Source organism: Tiliqua scincoides, chromosome 3, assembly GCF_035046505.1.
Source record: "Tiliqua scincoides isolate rTilSci1 chromosome 3, rTilSci1.hap2, whole genome shotgun sequence".
Classification (NCBI taxonomy): Eukaryota; Metazoa; Chordata; class Lepidosauria; order Squamata; family Scincidae; genus Tiliqua; species Tiliqua scincoides.
Genome location: NC_089823.1, coordinates 32,599,254 through 32,619,922, shown reverse-complemented (window position 1 = coordinate 32,619,922; position 20,669 = coordinate 32,599,254). Strand labels below are relative to the sequence as shown.

The following is a 20,669-nucleotide window of genomic DNA, read 5'->3' as shown; positions in this document are numbered from 1 at the left end:
TTGAGCAATGGGATTTGATGTCTAGCTAAATGAACTGTACAAAATGGGACAGAACTCCCTCTCCCCTTTTCTTACTTTTCAAATTGAGGAAGGGGTTATGCCATTTAATAGAGGGCATATATATATTTCCTTATCTTCACTTTGCACAAAAATTGTCTCTTGCTTTTAATATATTCTTGCAGTACAAAGTTAATAACCGCCATGGGTGTGTACACATTTATGATGGTCTTTTCCCCTTTGTAAGTTCAATGTAAGAGGTCAAAGTACAGCAGAGTGTTTGACCTCTTTCCAAGTTTATCATACATCAGTACTTGAGAGAGTTTTTTTTTTTTTTTGGTCAGCTCCTTGTCTTGGTCTGTAAGCATTTGAAGCAGTGCAGAAGGCTGGTGACTGAGCAGGAGTGCAAGAAGGAGAGAGTAATAATGGCACACTAATTTTCAAAGACTACATTTGCAAAGAACAGATAAACTATGATGATGCACTCTGTGCACAGCTACCTTTGAAAATGGTTCCACTTCAGCTAGTGAAGCATGTGATGGTCCACCTATTGACAGGTGAGGTGACCTGCTTCCTTATATTTCACCTGTCCTAACCAGAAGCAGATACACTGGTCACCACTTTGCTTCTGGAACCAGTTAAAAAAAAATTAAAGCCCTTAATGGATTTATTTTGGAGAACAGCTTCTACTGCGTGAGACCCCCTGATCTTTTAGATCTTCTGAAGAGGTCCTAAGTTAGGCTCAATTCTATGTAGAAGCTAGATTATAAGGAGCAGGGCCTTCTTCTGGGTAACCTTGATGCTCTGAAAGTCTCTCCCAAGATAATTAGTCCATCCCTGCTGCCTTTTCAGAGATGGCTGAGACATTTTCAGATGACTTTTGATTCTACTTGACCACCTTCTTTTTCTTGCAGTGATTATGCTGGAGATTTTTTTTTTTTTTTTGGTAATTGAACTTGATTTATAGGTTAATTGATTTGATTTGTCTGTTTTACTGAATGTTTTTCTTGTTTTTATTTTGTAAACCAATAAAAAATTTGATGAAAAGCTGTATTTTTAAAAAAAACTTCTAAAAAATGAAGTTTAGATCTCAAATGTGGCTACGGAAGTCTGACAGCCCAATCTTATGTTGGGTGAGCACCACCAGCACTGGCTGTCATAAAAGTGAGGTAAAGTTCTTTTTGACAACCCGCAGGTGCCACATCTCGCCCAATGGGGCAGGTAAGTACTGTGCCAGGCAGTGCAAAAGGTGGGGGAGGGTATTCTGGACATGGGGAGGGTGTGGTTCAGGCCCAGGAGGAGGGTGGGGATGGTTGAGGAGGTCTCTGCCATATCCTAATTCCTGTCCTGGATCTGTTAGCCCTACATGGGGCTACTCAGTTCTACACCACTGATTTAGCTGGTGCAGATCTGAGTAGCCCCATTGGGCAGGCTGGGGCTTGACATGGGGTAAAGGAACAAATGTTCCCTTACCATGAGGAGGAGACCTCCTGCCTGCTAAATTCCAGTGTTGGACATAGCCTGCTGTGGCAGCACTGGGTAGGATTGGGCTGTCAGTGTATTCATGGCGCTGTGTATGCTTGTCATAATCATGCTGCCACACATGCACATTTATGTGCAGAAGCCCAATTGGCTCTGAAAACACCAATTAACTTTTATTGGACACTGTGTGAGGAACTTCATGCTAAGGGACAACTAATGTAGCCTACGAACAAACAAATGAATGCAGCAGTTCATCTACTTTAGTCCTAAACACTTGGGATCAGAGGACATGAACTGCAATGCTGATAAGATGCACCTAAAACACCAGTGGAATATTATTACCTATACACTGGTGAAATAATTGGTTCATTGCTGTCATTCCTTATCTACAGAGGAAACTGGGTTCACACCCCTGCTCAAATAGAGACTCAGAGGGTAATGTTGAGCTATCCACTACCCTTGTGCCAAAGTTATCCAGCTGTAAAATGAGAATATCAATAGCTCACGACCCTGAGATGTTGCAAGTATGCATTAATCATCTGTGGGACAACTTTCTGTTGCCAAATGATTTCTTGGACTCTACTCTTGAAATTCTAGCCATGAGAATGTACCATTGAAATGCCATTTCTCTTGTCCTGTTTGCCACTGAAAGATATCTTGGCATGTGGGGTCTTCTGAGTGTAATTGTCGATACTTGTAGCAGTGACACAGGGAGACTGGAATTTATTTCATATTTATACTGCTGGGAAGAAAAAAAAAAATCAAGGGGGTTCCCAGATCTGCCTAGATATAAAAAAAGGGGAAGAGCAGAATTTGGTGTCAATAGCAAAACTCTATTGAGACTCTGGGCTGTTCTGTGCTGATGTTGAGAAGTGTAGTGTATAACTCTGTTATAAGAAGGAATGCCATTAACTGCAGTTAGCTTGGATTTTATGTTTCATTATTTGGAAGCCATCTTCCAATTTTTTTTATTTTTTTATTTTTTGGTTTAGGTGAAAGGCAGGATATAAAAATGAATTTTATAAAAATGAATTCCAGTTTGGGGATATAGCAAATTATGATCAGAACACAAATTTCAAATTTGGAATCAGACTTCCACTGATCTTTAATTACAACTAACTCATGATGCATTCAGAAGGTACAAATACTTGCATTGATTACTATGCCCTTTCTACAGATTACCCTTGCTTTGAAATAATTACACATTAGAAACTACCTCAAAATGTTCTCCTTGGGAAATGTTGATCTTCTCTATAGCATCACCCATCCTACAAGTTCTAGGCAATTTAGAAACATTCAGCATTCATTGTTTCCTACTAGCTGCTTTCCAAACAACAGGTTAGTGTGTTTAAAATATTCTCATAACTAATGTTGCCCTTCAACTGTTTACGCATTATCTGTGAACATGCAGCAAATGTTATGGGGTTGCTCAAAATATTATGATGGAAACTCTTCAGATAAGAGTTCAGCCATTCATACTGAGTGACTGACAATCGTAACAGTTTTATGATATGGTTATTTAAGCTCCCTGATAGAATGTCAGTTTGTTCAGTTTAGTTTAGAGGGCATTTTATCATCATGTTGATGCCAAACAGTAAGAGACAACATGAAACAAAGTGAATTCTTTTATCAGATCCTCAGCTGAGAAGAATGTGCAACATGTTGTCAATTCGCATGAAGTATGCTTCTGTGAAAACTTGAAGTTGGAACAAATTCACCAATAGAGTTAGATCCAATAAAGGAACCACCCAATCCATTTTAAGATGCTGTTCAATCAAAGTGCAAAGACTTGCCAATGATATCAAAGTAGAGTTGTAAAGCAATTAGGGTGTTGTGGCTCAGTGGCAAAGCATGTGTTTTGCAAGTAGAAGGTCCCATGTTCACTCATCAACATCTGCAGGTATGGTTGGGAAAGACCTCTGAAGTCTGGATAACCCATCACTAGTTAGGCAGTAGGCAATACTGAGTTCAATGGTCCAGTAGTTTGACTCAGCATTAGACAACTTGAAGTGTTCATATCTTCCTTCCAAAATGCATTTTAAACCGTTGGCTCTGATTATTCTTAAGAATCCTTCTGCACTTCTTCACTTTCCTAACCAACTGGAGACCACTTCATAATGGAGGCCACTTCTGTGAAGGGATTAATGTGATCATCCCATATGCCAACCTACGTTAATGGCTCCTACGTAGAAACATAATACGTAACATAAGAAGTGGTCTTCAGTATTCAAAGTTAAGGTTATGGTCACTAAAGAACGGGTCTTGACTAGTGGCTAGGGTCAGTTTTGGAATGAGGACAAAATGAAGTTTACTCCAGGCAAGAGCTGGAAGCATGGACAGGTTACAGCTGTCTCTTAAAAATGAGGTACACCTTGCGGGTACTTTTAGATTCAGCCCTGCTTCTGGATGGTCAAGTAGTAGCTGTAGGAGTGCCTTTTACCAGCTTCAGCTGCTGTGCCACTGCTCTCTTTTCTTGAGAAGCTTGGCCTGGCAAGGGTCTTTCATGTCCTGGTCACTTCCAGGCTGGATTACTGTAATGTACTCTCTGCGGAATGTAGCTATTCCTTCCAGCTATTATTTATAGTACTGTTAGTAGCACTTCTACTTTATACTTATCAAGGGAAGTGTCTTTCTAAATGTGTCCTTACAACTTGAAATGATTGAGGTTGCAGTGCAACCTTGAATCGAGGCTTAAGATCTAGATCAGGGTGACTCAGTTTATACAGTGGTCCAAATAGTATTCATGGGGCATGCTGAGGGCTGAAAGTGAAATCATTAAGCAGGAAGTGATGTCATTAAGCAGATGATCACCAGAAATAAGCACCTTGTGCTCACATAGAAATTCATTAGCTGCAAATGACAAAAGAGAAAATATGCAAACCTTGATAAGGTTTTCAAGATAAGGAAGAGACTAATTATCACTTTGAGCTGCGCTACTTATGTTAAAGCATCACGTCACAGCTGAATAGTGCTCAGTGAAGTGGTGCATCAGCAGAAGCAGTGCTACTGAAAGGGAGCCCACGTGATAATTGGACTCTCACAGTGCCTCAGCAGTGTCCTCTTTGTACCTCTTTCATTCTTCTTCCACGTGCACCAATTCCTTGCCTTCTGAGGCCTCCTTTTTGTCCTACCCTCCCAGCCCCTTAGCAGAAATGATGTTGCTGAAAGGCCAGTACTGGGGAAAGCAATTATCAGGTAGGCCAGATAAAGAGATTACGTGGGCTGCATCTGGTCCACAGGCCTTGACACCCCTGATCTAGAAAATCATGCCAATATCTGACCTATTATATTCAGAGATAAGGAAAGGTGACTTAGGATAGCCAACAGTAAATCATGAAAAACAAAACCTAGTAATCTTTAACTGTATAATATGATATTCATGAATTAGAATATGAATTTAAAAATTAGCTCACTGGGAAATAAACTTTTTGCCATTTCTATGACAACAAAGGTATAAAAAAATGAAAACAGAGGAGTTCGAGCTGCTGCTGGAAGGAAAGGAGACACTTAGAAAAACAATGTTAATTAGTACCTTTACATACAGAAGGAAAGCAGAACAATTTTCTTTAAATCTTTATCTACCTTCAGAGCCTTAAACCATTTCTTTTTTTTTTTTTCCTTCCTTTTTTTCCCCATGCCATCATCATTAAATTTGTCTATCCTCTTCTAAATCCATCTCAATCAGTGCTGGCAATTTCCTCTAAATTAGTACACCAGACCACCCTCCTGCTGAGGAAAATAGTTCTGCTCCGAGGATAAGCTTCACTACAGCATGCATAAAGACAGCAGCAGACTCACCCCTTTTCTTTAACATGAGCCTGGTGGAGAACTGCATTTGTTGGAATGCAAACACACCAAGGCATCTCAGCAGAAGGATAAAAAAAGAACACATACACACACAATATCCCATCTTTAGTTATTGGTCTAGTGCAGGGGTGGCCAAACTGGTTTAACACGAGAGCCGCATACAATAAATTTTAGATGTTTGAGAGCTGCAATATTTAAGAAGCATTAAATTCCGAAATATACAGGTTGAGACTCCCTAACTTAGTTTTAACTAACTGTTTAAAACTGTTTAAAACACAGTTTTAACTAACTTTGAGTTCCAAATCCATGGTGGAATCAAGACTGAGCTCCAAAATGCCACTGGTGATGGTATCTGGTGGTATCCAAGAGCCTTTCTGAGACCAACAGAGGTCACACATGGCTACTACAGGTCTTGGAATAGCTCCAAACACAACTGAAGCAAGGTTCTAGTCACATTCTGAGTCCCTGTGGGCTAGAACCTGTGGATTTCATTATTCGCAGGCTTAGTATCTGTGAAGGGTCTGGGAACGGATCCTATGTGGATACCGAGACTCTATCTGTATTCATTCACCATGAATATTAAATTTATGTTTTAATGAAGAGGAGTCTCAGTTCATATCTGGTAAATAATTATTAAGTTCAAAATTTCTTTTATTCACCTTTTATATTAATTATGGTGCAAAAAGCAGCTCTGCCAGCGGTTTTCCGTGGGCTGCACATTATATGTCAAAGAGCCATGTGTGACTCTAGTGCAAGAATCAACAACTCTGCCCCATCTATTTTTCTTTCCTTTTCTAACACAGACCAATGGTGGCAGTAACGGACCTGCCCCTCTCCGTACCCCAGGGTAAAGGTCCACAATGCTGCCCCCCCCACACCACATCGTCGCTATACTTACCCCAGTGCAATGGAGCCTTGCATGATGCCAAAGATAACTCAGGAAGCCTTGTGAGGCGTCCCAACCATCTTAAGCAGTACTTCTGGGAAACCGGGAAGCAGGACTTCCAGGGAGTTCACGTCGGGAGCCTCACAAGGCTTCCTGATCTGTCTTTGGTGCCATGCAGAAGCAGCACTCAGGGCATTTGCCCCCTGTCCCCCTCCAGGCCTGCCATTTAATGGTGGGGGACATAGAACGCATTGTATGAGAAGCTGTTGACAAAGTGGTTGGCAATGGGTGTTGCAGAAAAAGAGGCACAAAGAACTAAAGGAATTTCATTGCCAAGAACAGAGATGGAAACTAATGGAGGGGGTCTTGAACAAAGGAAAATATCTCAGCCAGTCTGTTTGACCTAGAGTTGTAAACACATGCCACTTGCTTCCCCAAGTTGGTGCTGGCAGTTGCTGCAGTAAGCCTCAACCCCTCTTTGACCATGCACAGACTACTTCTTTATTATTCGTCTTGAAAGGAAGAATTGCACTAAAGCAGAGTTGCACTATATATGGCCTTTAGCAGAAGCAGTCATATATGCCATACATCGTGTGTTTCAACACTGGTCTCTAGTATCAAATATCTTCCTCTGGAGCCCGTCCTTCAGAGAACAGTGCATCCAAACAGGCATTTTTTCACACTGATTACTTATATTTGAACAAGGCAAGGCATCACAGACACGAAATCCTGCAACCTGTTCCTGCTTAAATTCCTGGGTGGCTTCCCCAAAGCTTCCCCTTACCAAAGTTTGTGTCTCATTGAAGGGTTGAGGTGTGCTGGATTGATAAATCCTCAGCAAATTTGACAAAAGCACTGTGAATTTGGGAAAGGCTGTGAGTACCTTTGGAAAAAGCACCATTTTGACTGAATTACAAATTTCAGTTTTCTAAGAATGGATAAAATCAAAAGAAAATTCCTTTATGAACTCAAAGAAGAAGAGCATGGAGGGCAGCATCGATGAATAGCAGAAACAAGGGAACCTAAGGAGTAGCTAAGGCAAACGGCTTGCTATGATGAATTGTGATTACCCAACACATGGGCCCTTTATGAGGGCTAGCTCAACTAAGACTGCAATTCTATCCACACTTTTCTGGGAGTAAACTCCATTGACTAAAATGGGACTTACTTCTAAGTAGACAAGCATAGGATCAGGCTTTTATTCAGCTGTGCCACACCGTAACGTTATAAGCTGCCTTTACGGCTGCAAAAGTAAAGGTGTTTTGTGATACCACTGAATATTGACTTCAACCAGCGGTGTCACTAGGATTCGTGTCACCCTGTGCGGGAGGCCTGCACATCACCCCATGTAGTGGGTGGGGCAACACCCCAGGTGGTGGGCATGGTGATATACCATTGCCCTGCCCCCACTGGTTTTTTTGGCTGTACCTTTTGTTATAACACAGATATTTCAATGTGGTTTGTTTCATTGCATTCTGCATGAAATTACACATTGATTGATATATAACATGATGTTATTATTCCTCCAAACTCTGATTTTAGTGATTTTGAAAACTTGTAGAGTCTCACAAACACACACACCCATGCCAACTTACTAACACCTTATTGCAGCAGTTCTCAAACTTTTAGCACTGGGACCCACTTTTTAGAATGACAATCTGTCCAGGACCCATTGGAAGTGATGTCATGGCCAGAAGTGACATCATCAAGCAAATTAAAATAAATAATTACAAATAATTAAATTAAAATAAAAGAAATAATTAAATAAGGGGGAGCCAGTCCTGTTTCACCAAGTGAATCTACTCTGATGTAAGTCATATTGTGGTCAATGGGGCTTACTCTCAGGAAAGTGTGGTGGGATTGCAGCCTGTGAGCCCAATCCTATGCATGTCTACTCTGAAATAAGTCCCATAGTGTTCAATGGGGCTTACTCTCAGGAAAGTGTGGGTAGAATTGCAGCCTGTAAGTTCAAGCCTATGCATGTCTACTCAGAAGTAAGTTCCATAGTGGTCAATGGGGCTTACTCTCAGGACAGTGTGGGTAGAATTGCAGCCTGTGAGCCCAATCCTATACATGTCTACTCTGAAGTAAGTCCCATAGTGGTCAATGGAGCTTACTTTGTAGCCTGCCTGCAGGAACTCCCCCCCCCCCCCAAAAAAAAAAGAATCAGTGAGATTTTCAGCCCTCCCCAGTGCCCAGTTTAAAGTTCTTCTATTTCAAGCACATCAAGATAAAGACCCTTCTGGCTTTACAAGTGCAAAATAGAAAACTTTCCCCATACCAGTTGAAGCCTCTTTTCTTTGTCCTTAGTGAGGGGGGGAGTGGCTGCCTTCTGGAGCATTTGTTGTGCTCCAATTCCATCAGATCGGGACCCTACTGGTGGCCTCACATTCACCTTTGCCTGGCCTGACAAAAGGCAAAGCACGCCTGCCTACTCACAAGTAAACTCGGCCATGTGGCTGAGTTTGCTTTCCATAGAGCTCAATAGACTGCAGGAGAGTGGAAGGGACTTCCTTCTCAGGTGTTTTGGGGGCTGTGTTCATTGGATCAGGACCATTCTGACCCCCTTGGAGTCCTCTCTGCCTGCCCTTTCTGATAGACTATGGCAGTGGTTCTCAAACTCTCTGGGAGAGTTTGAGAGCCACTACGTTCTTGTGTGGGCGGGAGGGGGAGGCAGCAGGGGCGGGGGGGGGGAGGCAGCAGCGCGATCCCCAGGATCGTGCCGCTCAGGGGGTATGCAGGGGCTTGGGTACACGTACCCAGGCCCTGCAGCCTCCCAGGGAGTGCAGGGAGCCCCCTGCAGCAGTGAAAGTAGATGTGGAGCGATCGCGCCCCTCCACATCTACTTTCACTGCTGTGGGGAGCCCTGCTGCAGGTTGTGCCAGGCTCCCCACACCCCTGGGAGGCTGCAGGACTTGGGTACGTGTACCCAAGCCCCTTCAATCCCCCTGAGCGGCGCGATCCCCAGGATCCCCTGCCTCCTCACTGCCTCCAGGCTGCCTGCGCCCCTTAAGGGGGCAGGGGTGAGGGCCTGCAGGCTGGGGCGTTACGATGCCCCAGTTTGAAAAGCCCTGGACTATGGGAAGTACACCTACTCGCAAGTAAACGCGCGCTACTGCTCACTTTCACTTTCCATAGGGATCCATTCATTTTTTCTTTCCGGTTTTTTGGCCATAACTTTTGAAGGAAAGGAGCTATTTCAATTCTGTTTCTTGCATTGCATTTCACTGGACATTCCACATCCAACGGTTTAAGGCATGACGGGGTAGCTCCTGAAGCCACGATGTTAGTGCGCCCCCCAGGGTGCGTCACCCCCAGCGTGTCACCCTGTGCAGCCCGCACCTCCCTAGCAATGCCAGTGACTTCGACAACATTGTCACGCTTGAAAAAGATACTTTTTCATACACTAGGTATATTGGGCCACAACATTTTATGGTAACAACCTGCTCCTTACTAGTTTTGTCAGATCTTTCCCTCTCTACTTTTAACTTTTCAGGCATCTAGCCATGCTCAGTTGAACAAAGAGAGGACAGACATAGGCCCTGGCTGGAATCCCATGGTCAAAGTGGAGGAAGGGGGCTCTCAGTGTCTTCAAGCTGATTCAGGGGAGTAAAACCTGGTGGTTAGAGTACTCCTTTCCTGCTTCCCTCTAATGGACATGCAGCTGAATGGTGAAAATCCTCAGTAGACTGTATCAGCTACTACCAACTCAGGTGACCAGGCCAGACAGGAAGATCTTCTGGTCAAAACTCACTCACAGGAAAAAAAACTGAGAACTCTTATATAGTTGAAAGCAGGCTGTGATGAGAAGGTTGGAGAGATTAGCTTCTGAGCAGAGTGACCAGATACAGTGGAGGACAAAGTGCCTATACCTTTAACCATTGCATAGAAGAAGGAATTTTGGCAGGTGCCGCTCAACGTGGAAAGATTTAAAAAGGTGTACCTGCCAAAATTCCCTCTTCTATACAAGGGTTAAAGGTATAGGCACTTTGTCCTCCATTGTATCTGGTCACCCTGCTTCTGAGGGAAGAAGGCAGCCCAGTGTTTCCTGATGGAGAGGGCTGGCTCTCACTCCACCCAGTGAAGAAAATGCCCAGGCCAGCGGAGGAGAACGACAGGGTGAATTAACTCCCTTCCCATGACACCCTCTGAGACTTGAGTAGGAGCCCTGGTCACCCTGTCTGAGTGTAATAAGTGAAAGGTCCCAGCTACAAGCAAAAAGGAATCAGGGAAATTAGTAAGGCAGAGTCCAGTGGGACAACCAGCAGGATAGCTTTGTGCATGGAGTGTACAAATAGTGCATAATAAGTTATGTGCATTTATGATGAATCAATGTGTGAAAGGAGAGGTGGGTCAGCAGGCGGAATCCTAACCCCTTCCTCTCCAAGTGTTACTGTCTCCTCTTTTGGATGATTGAAGAGGCCTTCTTTCCACCTGCCAATAATAAAGGTGGGGTATAAGCTAATTTTTTGTTGTTGCATTTTTTATACATACATCCCGTTTGAAATCACCCAAATTATTGCAAATGTGAAAAGTTCTAATGCCTTATGCAGAATTTTGCTGTTACTCATCTAGTCTGTTGCTAGACACGGTGCCTGCTTTAAGCCAATTGGATGAATTGCTTCCAACTGGGCCCTGTGCCTAAGGGCCCCTGTCCTAGGGTAATCTACTCTAGTCTTGTCAAATATACACAACAACACATTGCAACAGACACCTAACACCCCCCAAAGTGCAGGTTTCATACAGAACAGCAATGATTTTAATTTTCTTCTGAATTGCTTCTGATTGTTTTCTATTCTGTCATAGAGATATAAATCTGTAATAAATTTTATTTATATCTCAAAGATTCTACAGTCCTTGGGTGTGAACCTGAGGGTCAAAAAAATGTTTTCACTTGGGCCCTGTAGCTCCCAAGGCCGGCCCTGACTAGACAAACAATATACTGCATGAAAACCTTGACCTTGAATGGCATTTTAAACTGAGTTTTTATTTGCAAATCCTGATTGAGGTATTGGTTTTCCAAACACCAAGCTCTCATCTTAGCTAAATCTTAGCATCTCAAATAGGTAGAGGAGGAGAACGGAAGGAGCAATTCTCCTTGAACGCAGATAGTTAAGTTCACAGTAAATGAACATCTTCTGTTCTCCAGTAAATTAATCACCGAATCTTTTTGTATTTTTCAGAGCTTGCTGTTTACTCAGTCGGGAATAAGTCAAACATCCCTGAACACAGCAGGTAGGCAAAGCAATTAGGAGCTTGGCTTGATTCACAGTGCCTGGTGATGCCAATGTCAGAGTACAGTGCTGTTGGTGTCGGAAATCAGTCAGAGTGAGTCCCATATGCAATTCACAAATCACAGCCCACCTGAACCTCTGCCTCCTGCTCCTGTTCTATTCAGACCGACCTCATCTCCCAGCCATTACTCACCTGTGTGCATCACCATAAATCTGTGCCTCGACATATGGCAAAAGGTAGTTTAGGATGACACAGTATCTTAAGCAGAGAAACAGGCACTGTAATACAGTTCTTGATTTTACTGCAGGAATTCTTGGGCCTGCTTTGTTCAGTGATGAGTGGAATTCCAGAGCTCTGTAGTCAGTAGGAAGATATGTTTCTGATTTACGGCTTGCTTGGGCTGCTACCTCCTAAGAGCACAAGGACTAATATGTAGGTGATGGCTGAAGGATGGGAGCAAATATTACAGGCGATTTGCAGTGACTTTTTAAGGTTTATAGTGCTTTAATGTTACTACACTTAAAAGAACATGTTTCCCTTATTGTGACCTTGTTCTTAAGGGTACTATGCTTTCTCATCTGCCAGAACTCAAAACTCAACACACGCACATGCAAGACTCAAAAGCACGTTTGCACGCGCGCGCACACACACACACACAATCCTTATGCCTCTATTACCTGGAATCTAAAATTAATGTGACTTGAAAATGTGTGACAAAACCCATGTGCATCCAAATTTCATAAAAATGTATTATACATCCCTGGTTTATGTCTAGAGAATCTTTCCTTCAAAATAGGAAACTGGATTTTCATTCCATGTGGAATCTCTATTTTCTTAATCTCTCTTTTTCTCGTCTGGTGTGCTTCCAACTTCTCTTTGAATCTATATTTGCCACCTTCTCCTGTCCAATACTTGTCATTCATCACCTACTTATCAAGTCAACCACGATCATTTTCCCAAGCATGCAGTCAGGCAAGAAAATATTTTAAGCAAGGAGAGAACATATTGCTATTTTTATAGAAAATTACTTAACCATTCAAAAGAATATATGCATTATCGGTTGCCCCAGATTTTAAACACTTTGGACAAATGGAAGTGCCAAACTTATTGGTGATGCTTGTCGGAGAAAGTTTACAGACTGTAGGTAGCCTGAACTATTGTTAGAACCTGGAGGCAAGGTGACCATTAAAAGGAATTGTTCTGCTTCAAAGGTCTCCTAGAAGAATGACATCTCTCTTGGAGTCCTATCTCTCCAGCAGCTTTCGATGTCATGGTGAGGCTTTGATTTAATACTCTTCTAATTCGCACACTGTGACTCACTCAACTTTGAGAAAACTTCCTGGGTTTTTTTTTCTCCTTCAGGGCTGGCCTCTTCTTTCTGACCACAAAATGGAATTCTCATTGCATTTTTCCATGTTCCTGACATTGGGGGTGTTTATGGTCTTCCATGGACCCTTTCCAATTAATTGCTGCATACATAATTTCCCTTTTCATAACATAATATGCCTAAAAAGGAATGATCTCCTGATCTTGGGTACTTTACACAACAGACATTCATTATAATACCTTCTTGTGACCTCAGTCTTTCAGGGCAATGGAGTCATGTAGGGATTCAAAAGCTGCTGATATCTTCTTGGGTGTGTTTCAAGTGTGGAAATGTAGTAACTTCACAATATTTAAATTTTTTCATAGACAGAGGTTATGTCAGAACTGGATCAAGATATGTTAGAGCACTTATGATTCAGACTTTTAATCAATTCTTATATACACACTGGATATATCTTGTTATGTGGTGTTACTACATTTGCTTTGATGATACATGTAAAAGTGTCTACATATGAGCCGACAGCACACAAAGTGTCTAAGGACCTTTGATGGCTGGCCACAGTGCAGACTAGTAATGTAGAGAGGAAGCGTAGGAGGGAAAGAAGGGACCTGGAGCCCAAATTGGTCCAGAAGAATGATAACAAATGTATTGATTATTTACGATCAGCAGGGATAATGGAAAAGCAGCATGTAAAATCAACACAGCTATCAATACCTGTAACTGAACAAGAGGTGATGCCACTTGGGACAAAACAGAGGGAAGGGATAATCACACTTGCAGGGGATTAGGAAGGGTACACTTGAAGGAAGACACAGAACATATGTAAAATACTGAATCTCCCAGGAACACACAGAGGTTCTAGAGGAGGCAAGGCTTGAGGGTGTGCGAGAGAGGGAGAGAAGAAAAACTTAAGGGGAACTGCAGGTAAATAGGAAGCATGGCTGGGATTTCAGAGGGAGAGCATGGCAAGTATAAAAGTAATTATACATTGGAAGGATGGGGACTCTAGGATATACAGCAACATGATTCAATAACATTATTACTGCAGTCACAAGGCATCTGAAAATTGAAAAGATTTTCTCCTTATCAACTCCAGACTGTTGTTTAGACAGGGGCCTCCCCAGCCACGTGAATGCCATGAGTAAAGCAAACCCAACTCCTCTACACCCTGGTATTACTATCATTCCTACCACACCCCTCCTCTCCATCAAGGCCACCCCTCTTCATCTGTTGCAAGAATGGACATCTGTTGCAAGAATGGACATGGCTGGAGATTTGCCAAGGCCCTTCCAAGAAAGCTTTTGAAAACTTAAGAGCACTACTTGTGTCATATTTATTATGTTTGTAGAGAATTGTAGAACTGGGTGAGTTCTGGCTAAGGAACTCAGCAAATTAGTTCTGGCTAAGGAAGTCAGCAAATTAGTATGAGCGAGAGATGCAAGATAAGCTGTGGTAGAACACTGGAGCATGATTTCCATTTTACAGATGCATAAAAATGATGGCGTGTCAGAGGCAAAGATGGAAACAGAACTCAGAAGTCATTACTCATACAGTCGAGTAGTTTGACAAAGGCCATCCCATTTTCAGGTTCTAACAATAGCTCATTATAAACACATCTCTTTATATAAAAAAGTTCTCCGAGATCCAGAGATGAAAAGAGCAAATCTTTGTTGAAGACAATTACCAGATTGTTCATCTAATCATAGATTACTGACTCCATGCCCTTTGTATTATCTTCATATCTGTGATCTGGGTTTTGGTTTTGTTTTTTACAGTTTCTAATGAGAAGCCTGGATTCCTATAGAGACAAGTCTTTTATTCTGTTTTTTTTTCCTACACTTTACAGAACACTGAATACTACTGGCCCTTCTAAATATAAGGAGTCACCCAATCATCAGTGCTGATTGCGCAAGAGAAGAAGAGAGATGTGAGCCAAAACCAGGGGAACATCTTTGGGTACTTCTGACATCGATTCCATCCCCAAGTAACACATCATTGTGTTCATGAAAGGAGAACACTTGCATGCATTGAAAAGGGGAAAAAATACATGGCCAAAAGCAATATATGCGTCGATGGTAGCCAGGTGTTCAGATGGTCTTGAAAAAGAATGAGTTCTCTTTTCTTCTCACTGACAAATGTAAGAACTTATGGATTTAGAGCAGAACATTTGTAAAGCTAAGAAAACCAAGATGCTCTTTCCACAGAAAAATGAAATACTCTACTTTAAAACGTCTGGTATTTGGCCCAGCGCTCTTTGCTTTCCATTTTTGCCTCTGCTGTTTAGTTCTTTTCCGGTAGCCCAGGAGGAAAGTCGGTGGGAACACAGATTATGTGCACTGAAAGAGATTTTGTGAAACAATATGCTTAGTGGGATAACTTTTTTTGGGTTAACTTAAACAAGATCTTCAGATAGAGTAAACTCCTTCTCAGGGCCAGCTGAAGACCTGCCCCAGCATCTGAGGCTGAGTACCAAATGCATTCCCTAACCCAGTGTGCCAGCATTCACCATGGCTCCTCTTCCTTCTCCCACTTCCTGAATTTGAAAAGGAAGAGGGGAACAGACCCTTTTCACTAGGGCCTTTTCTTGGGCACTAATTTTCTCCTCATTATTGTACTAATGAGCTCTTAAAAGAGGAACTGAATCTCTGTGTGTGTGTTTTAAATTATACCAGCTATATCAGCTTCAATAGAATGTGATGCATCCTGTCCAAATGATGCCTTTGCCTGGTGCTTTCAACAGCTACTACTGCAGTAATAAGCAGCAACAGATTAAGTGCATGTGTGTTTGTACATGCATATTTAAATATGGTATGTGATCACCTATGGCAGTGTTTCTCAAACTGTGGGTTGGGACCCACTAGGTGGGTCGCGAGCCAATTTCAGGTTGGGTTCCCATTCATTTCAATATTTTATTTTTATTATATTACACTTAATGGTGCCCTGGTATGTGACTGCATTTGGGGAAATGTTATAGACCTATACTTTTAACAAGCTACTATGTATATTCTTTTAACAATGATAGTCAATGGGACATACTCCTGGGTAGGTGTGGGTAGGATTGCAGCCTAGGATTGTTAAAAATTACCCTGCTTGATGATGTCACTTCCAGTCATGACATCACTTCCAGTGGGGTCCTGACAGATTCTCATTCTAAAAAGTGGGTCCCAGTGCTAAATGTGTGAGAACCACTGACCTATGGGATGTGAACAAAACTTGCCATTTTGCACTTATAGGCCTTTCAATAATCTTCAAAAATTCATTGTTGTGGATGCAGCTAGACTTGTTGAACTTGTGCCCAACCCAACTCTGTAACATGATTATAAGATAAGTTATAAGTGGTCAGATCAGATGGTGGTTTCACAACCTTACCTTAGAATCCAGCTCTATAGTATGCTTTCTTTCATCTGTTCTGTGACACTGAGTGCTAACTATTCACATAAAATGAATACTGATTTGCTGCCATCTACATGGTACAAATTCTCCCAGGCTGTTTACTCAAGAGCATGAAGGTCACTCACTGAATTGTTTTGTATTTAGTCAATATTGTCCCATGTGTTTCCACTGCCCTGTTTTTGGAGAAGTTGATCTCATTTAAAAGCAAATCCTTGCTTCATGATGCCAGCTATGAAGCTAGGTTGCAACAACTGGAAGTGTTAATTTCTTTGACTTGGAATGTATGCCATCAGTCACACTCTTCTTAAAGCCCACAAGATCTTATTAAGGAAACACGTAGGGATACAGAAAGCAGTGTGAATGGACAATGAGCATTATTATCATGAAAGTTGGACAAACAGTGCAAAACAATGCATAACTTTTGAGAAAACTTGGTTACCATTCAATCCCCTCTAAATCTTTCCCCATAAATTGTCTTGGATGTCTTCTGATGGGAAATTTCATAGAAACTGTACATGTTTTAAGGAGAATTTTGGAAAAGAAAATGCACAAAGTTGATTCCCAAGATGGATTGCTAAATTCATTGTTCAAATAGGAGATGATTTGTGATCCTGTGAGCAACTGTAAGTCAGCTAAATGAGTGACACACTATGAGTTATCAGAAAACATTTCCTTGAAATTTCAAAGTGCAAGTTGTGGAGAAGCATTTTCCAATTTCTGATGATTGTAGCATCATCATAATTTTGGAGGGGGGCTGTTAGAAATATATTTATCAACTTGCATCCCATTCTAGCTTCTTATTGTTTGTCATCTTGGGAAAAATGAGCAGTAGATAAGAGGACAACACAGCAAAGGTAGCATCCTTAGATCATTCCTAAGGCTACTGAGGACAAGGAACATCTATCCATTAAATTGCTATCGCCTTCCCAAAAATGCATCCCACTGGAAAGAGATGAGATACTTAGGCTTCAATCCTATATACAAGTAGTTTTCAAACTGGGGCATTGCGACGCCCCAGCCCGAAGGCCCTGGCCTCTTTTCCCTTAAGGGGCGGGGGTAGCAAGGAGGCAGGGAGGAGGCAGTGACGCGATCCCCAGGATCATGTCGCTAAAGGGGCTGCAGGGACTGGGATGCACTCACCAGTCCCTGCAGCAGCCATTCCGCGGTGCGGGGAGCCCTGCTCGAGCATCTGCAGGGCTCCCCAGCTCATCCAAAGTGAAAGTGGAGCGATTGTGCTCCACTTCCAGTTTTGCAGACGTGGAGCGCAATCGCTCCACTTTTACTTTTAGAAGCCTGGGGAGCCCTGCAGGCACTCGCGCAGGGCTCCCCGCACCCCAGGACGGCTGCTGCAGGGACTGGTGAGTGCATCCCAGTTCCTGCAGCCCACCTGAGCAACGCGATCCTAGGGAATCATGTCGCTGCCTTCCCCCCGCTGCCTCCCCCCACAAGAACTTACAGTGGTGCAAACTCTCCAAAAGATTTTGAAAACCACTGCTATATACATTTTCTTGGAAGTAAACCCCATTAAAAACACAATGAACTTACTTCTGAGTAGACATGCATAGGATTGTCAGTTTACCAACCCAGGACTAGTACTACTGCAGAGGTTTCAAGCTGTGCAGTTCTATCGGGTATTTTCTTCATGAACATTTCACAATGAATGTGTAGATGCTAGAGGTCAAAGCCAAAAGCAATTAAAACTGTACTAAATTCAGTGAGAAAGTAACAGTAACTGTTCCAAGCAACCCTAGCATTCTACATTGCCCAGTCTTATGGGCATGCTGGGCCACCAGAACTCACTTCCCAGTGGCACAGTGTACTCTACAGCTGTCATAAATGGTGACAGGCCATTTTGCACAGTCCAGCTGCCACAGCAAGTAGCTATGTGTCAGCAGACTCCCCAAGAGCCCCAGTGCCAGTAAGTCACCACAGAGGGTGGGAGAGACACAGAAGGAGGTGGAATGCTGTGGGGAGGAGGCAGAATGGAGATGAGATTGAGGCCAGGAAGGGATGGTATCAGAAGCAGTGGCACTGCTGATGTCCCACCCACCTTCCCAGCCTTGATCCACCTTCCTGGGTCCACTTGGACTTGCACCATCTAAATCTCTGGCACAGGTCCTTGTAGACCCATTCCAGCAGTGGAGGCTTACCCCTGGGTGAAGGAACAAATGTCCTTCACCTGGAGGAGACCTCCAGGACTGCATGCCCTCCCTGCAGGATGCAGCATGTGCTCCGATGGTGCAGCTGTGTGTGTGTGTGGGGGGGGGGTTTGATAGGATTGGTTTGTGTCATTTAGTTTGACCGTATTGGATGATTGAGGAGAGAAACAAGCACTGAGGATACAAGATACCAAAATAGTCCTTTAAGTCTGCAAATTTTATCCTAGTTATGAATTGTTACACTGTGAATCTAATCGCACTCCTTTCACTTTTAGTATTTAGTACAATTATGGGCCCAATCCTATCCAATTTTCAGTGCCAGTGCTGCTGTGCCCATGGAATATGCACTGCTTCCTGTGTTGGGGAGGCAGTCACAGAGGCCTCCTCAAGGTATGGGAACATTTGTTCCCTTACCTCGGGGCTGCATTTGTGGCTGCACTGGGGCTGGAAAACTGGATAGGATTGGGCCTTATGTCATTTAGAACATGATGTTCCATTCCGGAACCTCCCCGCCCCTGCAGATATCTGAATCTGCTATCTACTATCCCCCTACCCACCAGAGGCTAGCAAAGCTGCACTCCCCTCACCTCCAGAGAGTCTTCTGAGCATGGCAGAGGCTGCTTGCAACTGCCTGTGGCCTCTGCCGGGCTCAGAATGATGATTAGAGTAAAAAAAGTGACTTCCAGTTTTTTCTGAAAACCAGAAGTGACTATTTAAATGCCTTATAAGGCATTCAGTGACCCAAGGAAGCCACTGAGGACCCGATCCATGAATAAATGAAACTGTGGATAAGGGATCTGCAGATATGCCCCCCCCCCAGGAATTCAGAATAATAGGGCCAACGACTTAGTGTAAATGAAAACAAGCTTTGAATACCAGGACTGTATCTCAGTCAAGAGATGCCCCAGTATCTTCTAAACAGGAAATGAGGAGTTCAGATAGGAGCAAGTATGATATGTCTCCCATACATTGCTGATAGGTGCCTTAAGAACACTAAATAATTGGTGAATTTACTAAGGAGAATTTACAATGATCTTTTCAGACAAGACAAGGAACTGTTTTTCATATATTTCCACTTGGATATCAACAATTCTGGCTAGCAGGTCCTACTGGAAGAATCAGATATGATTCTCAAACAGCCATTGCTCAACTTCTTCTGCATTGGCTAAAGGGAGAACAAACTGTAGAGCGAATGCAACAATTTTCATTTTTCTTATTCTGGAAAGTGTAAAAATACAAAGTCAGAAAATCCAGATGATTTCATAATTGGTTATTGATGAGTTCCTGGGGCAGCAGTGACTGTGTGTGCTGATATAAAACTCTCTTACAGCGCATGAGGTCAGTATTAATCTCCTTTACTAACACAGGGAAACATCATTCCACCACCAGTCCCAGGAAAACAGAGGTAATTACCACCAAAAAGCACTGGGCAAGAAAACAACTGACCTTCTTGGTTAGCAAAACAAAAGCCAGGTTGTTTCTGTTGTGTACTAAGATGGAGGAACATGTGCAGGATATGGGTGGGTGCCAGATCCCAAACCCCCTTCAGATGATGGACATGCCCCCAATGTCAGGAAAATGCTATACCAATGATAGAACTGACTTAAGTTAGAGAAGCTCCCTAGGGAACAATAGGAAGTGAAAAACAGAGGAAAAGCACAATGCATTTCACCCCTCCCCCAAACAACCCACTCCATCACAACAGAGCATACCACATCAAGCAGCCAATCACAGTGTATCCAACCAAGCACTTAAAAGTTGAGCCTCATTAGTCCAAGCACTCAGGTGGATGGCAAAAAAATGCACTAGCAAATCAATTTAAAAAACAAAATTTCTTTGCTCCTGTGATTTAAAAACAGCCTTACTGACCTTTGTGATGTAAGATAAGAGTCATTAAGAAGACAATTCATCAATCAGTCCTCCTCCAAGCGCTTCACTCAGCCCCTCCCTTCACCAATGCAAAGTGATCACCTTTCTTTCATGTGCTCAGGGGGAAGGGAGGGGTCCACTGGATTCTCAGCCAGCTGCCCTCTCTCTCTCATCAAGGAGGCTATTGTTAAAGGACTGTTCAGTTTTTAAAACTGATTTTAAAGGGATGCATTTTCCCCTTCTTCAGGGATCAGCACAGTCCTTCTCATTTACAGGGGCCATTCATGTTGAGTCAAATCTGCGTATAAAAAATCCGTGTATAAATAGGCTGGACCTGTATGCCCCTGTCAGATCACCTGGTATGCGGCATAGGGCCAGACCTTCCCAATCTCTTCTCCTTTGACTTTGGTGTCAGGAACCAGGGAAAGGGCACTTGGCGCACAAAAGGAGCACTCTGCACAAACAGCCTCACTACCCGTATGTCAAGGTATTTTGTTAACACTTGTCTCCTCAG

The 20,669-nt window shown here is 42.9% G+C and overlaps 1 protein-coding gene across 1 annotated transcript in view; it reads right to left on the bottom strand.

Moving 5' to 3' along the window:
• Positions 1–20,669, bottom strand: part of LSAMP (limbic system associated membrane protein) — a 555,573-nt gene that overhangs the window by 152,931 nt on the left and 381,973 nt on the right. The gene's annotated exons all lie outside the window — the stretch shown is intronic.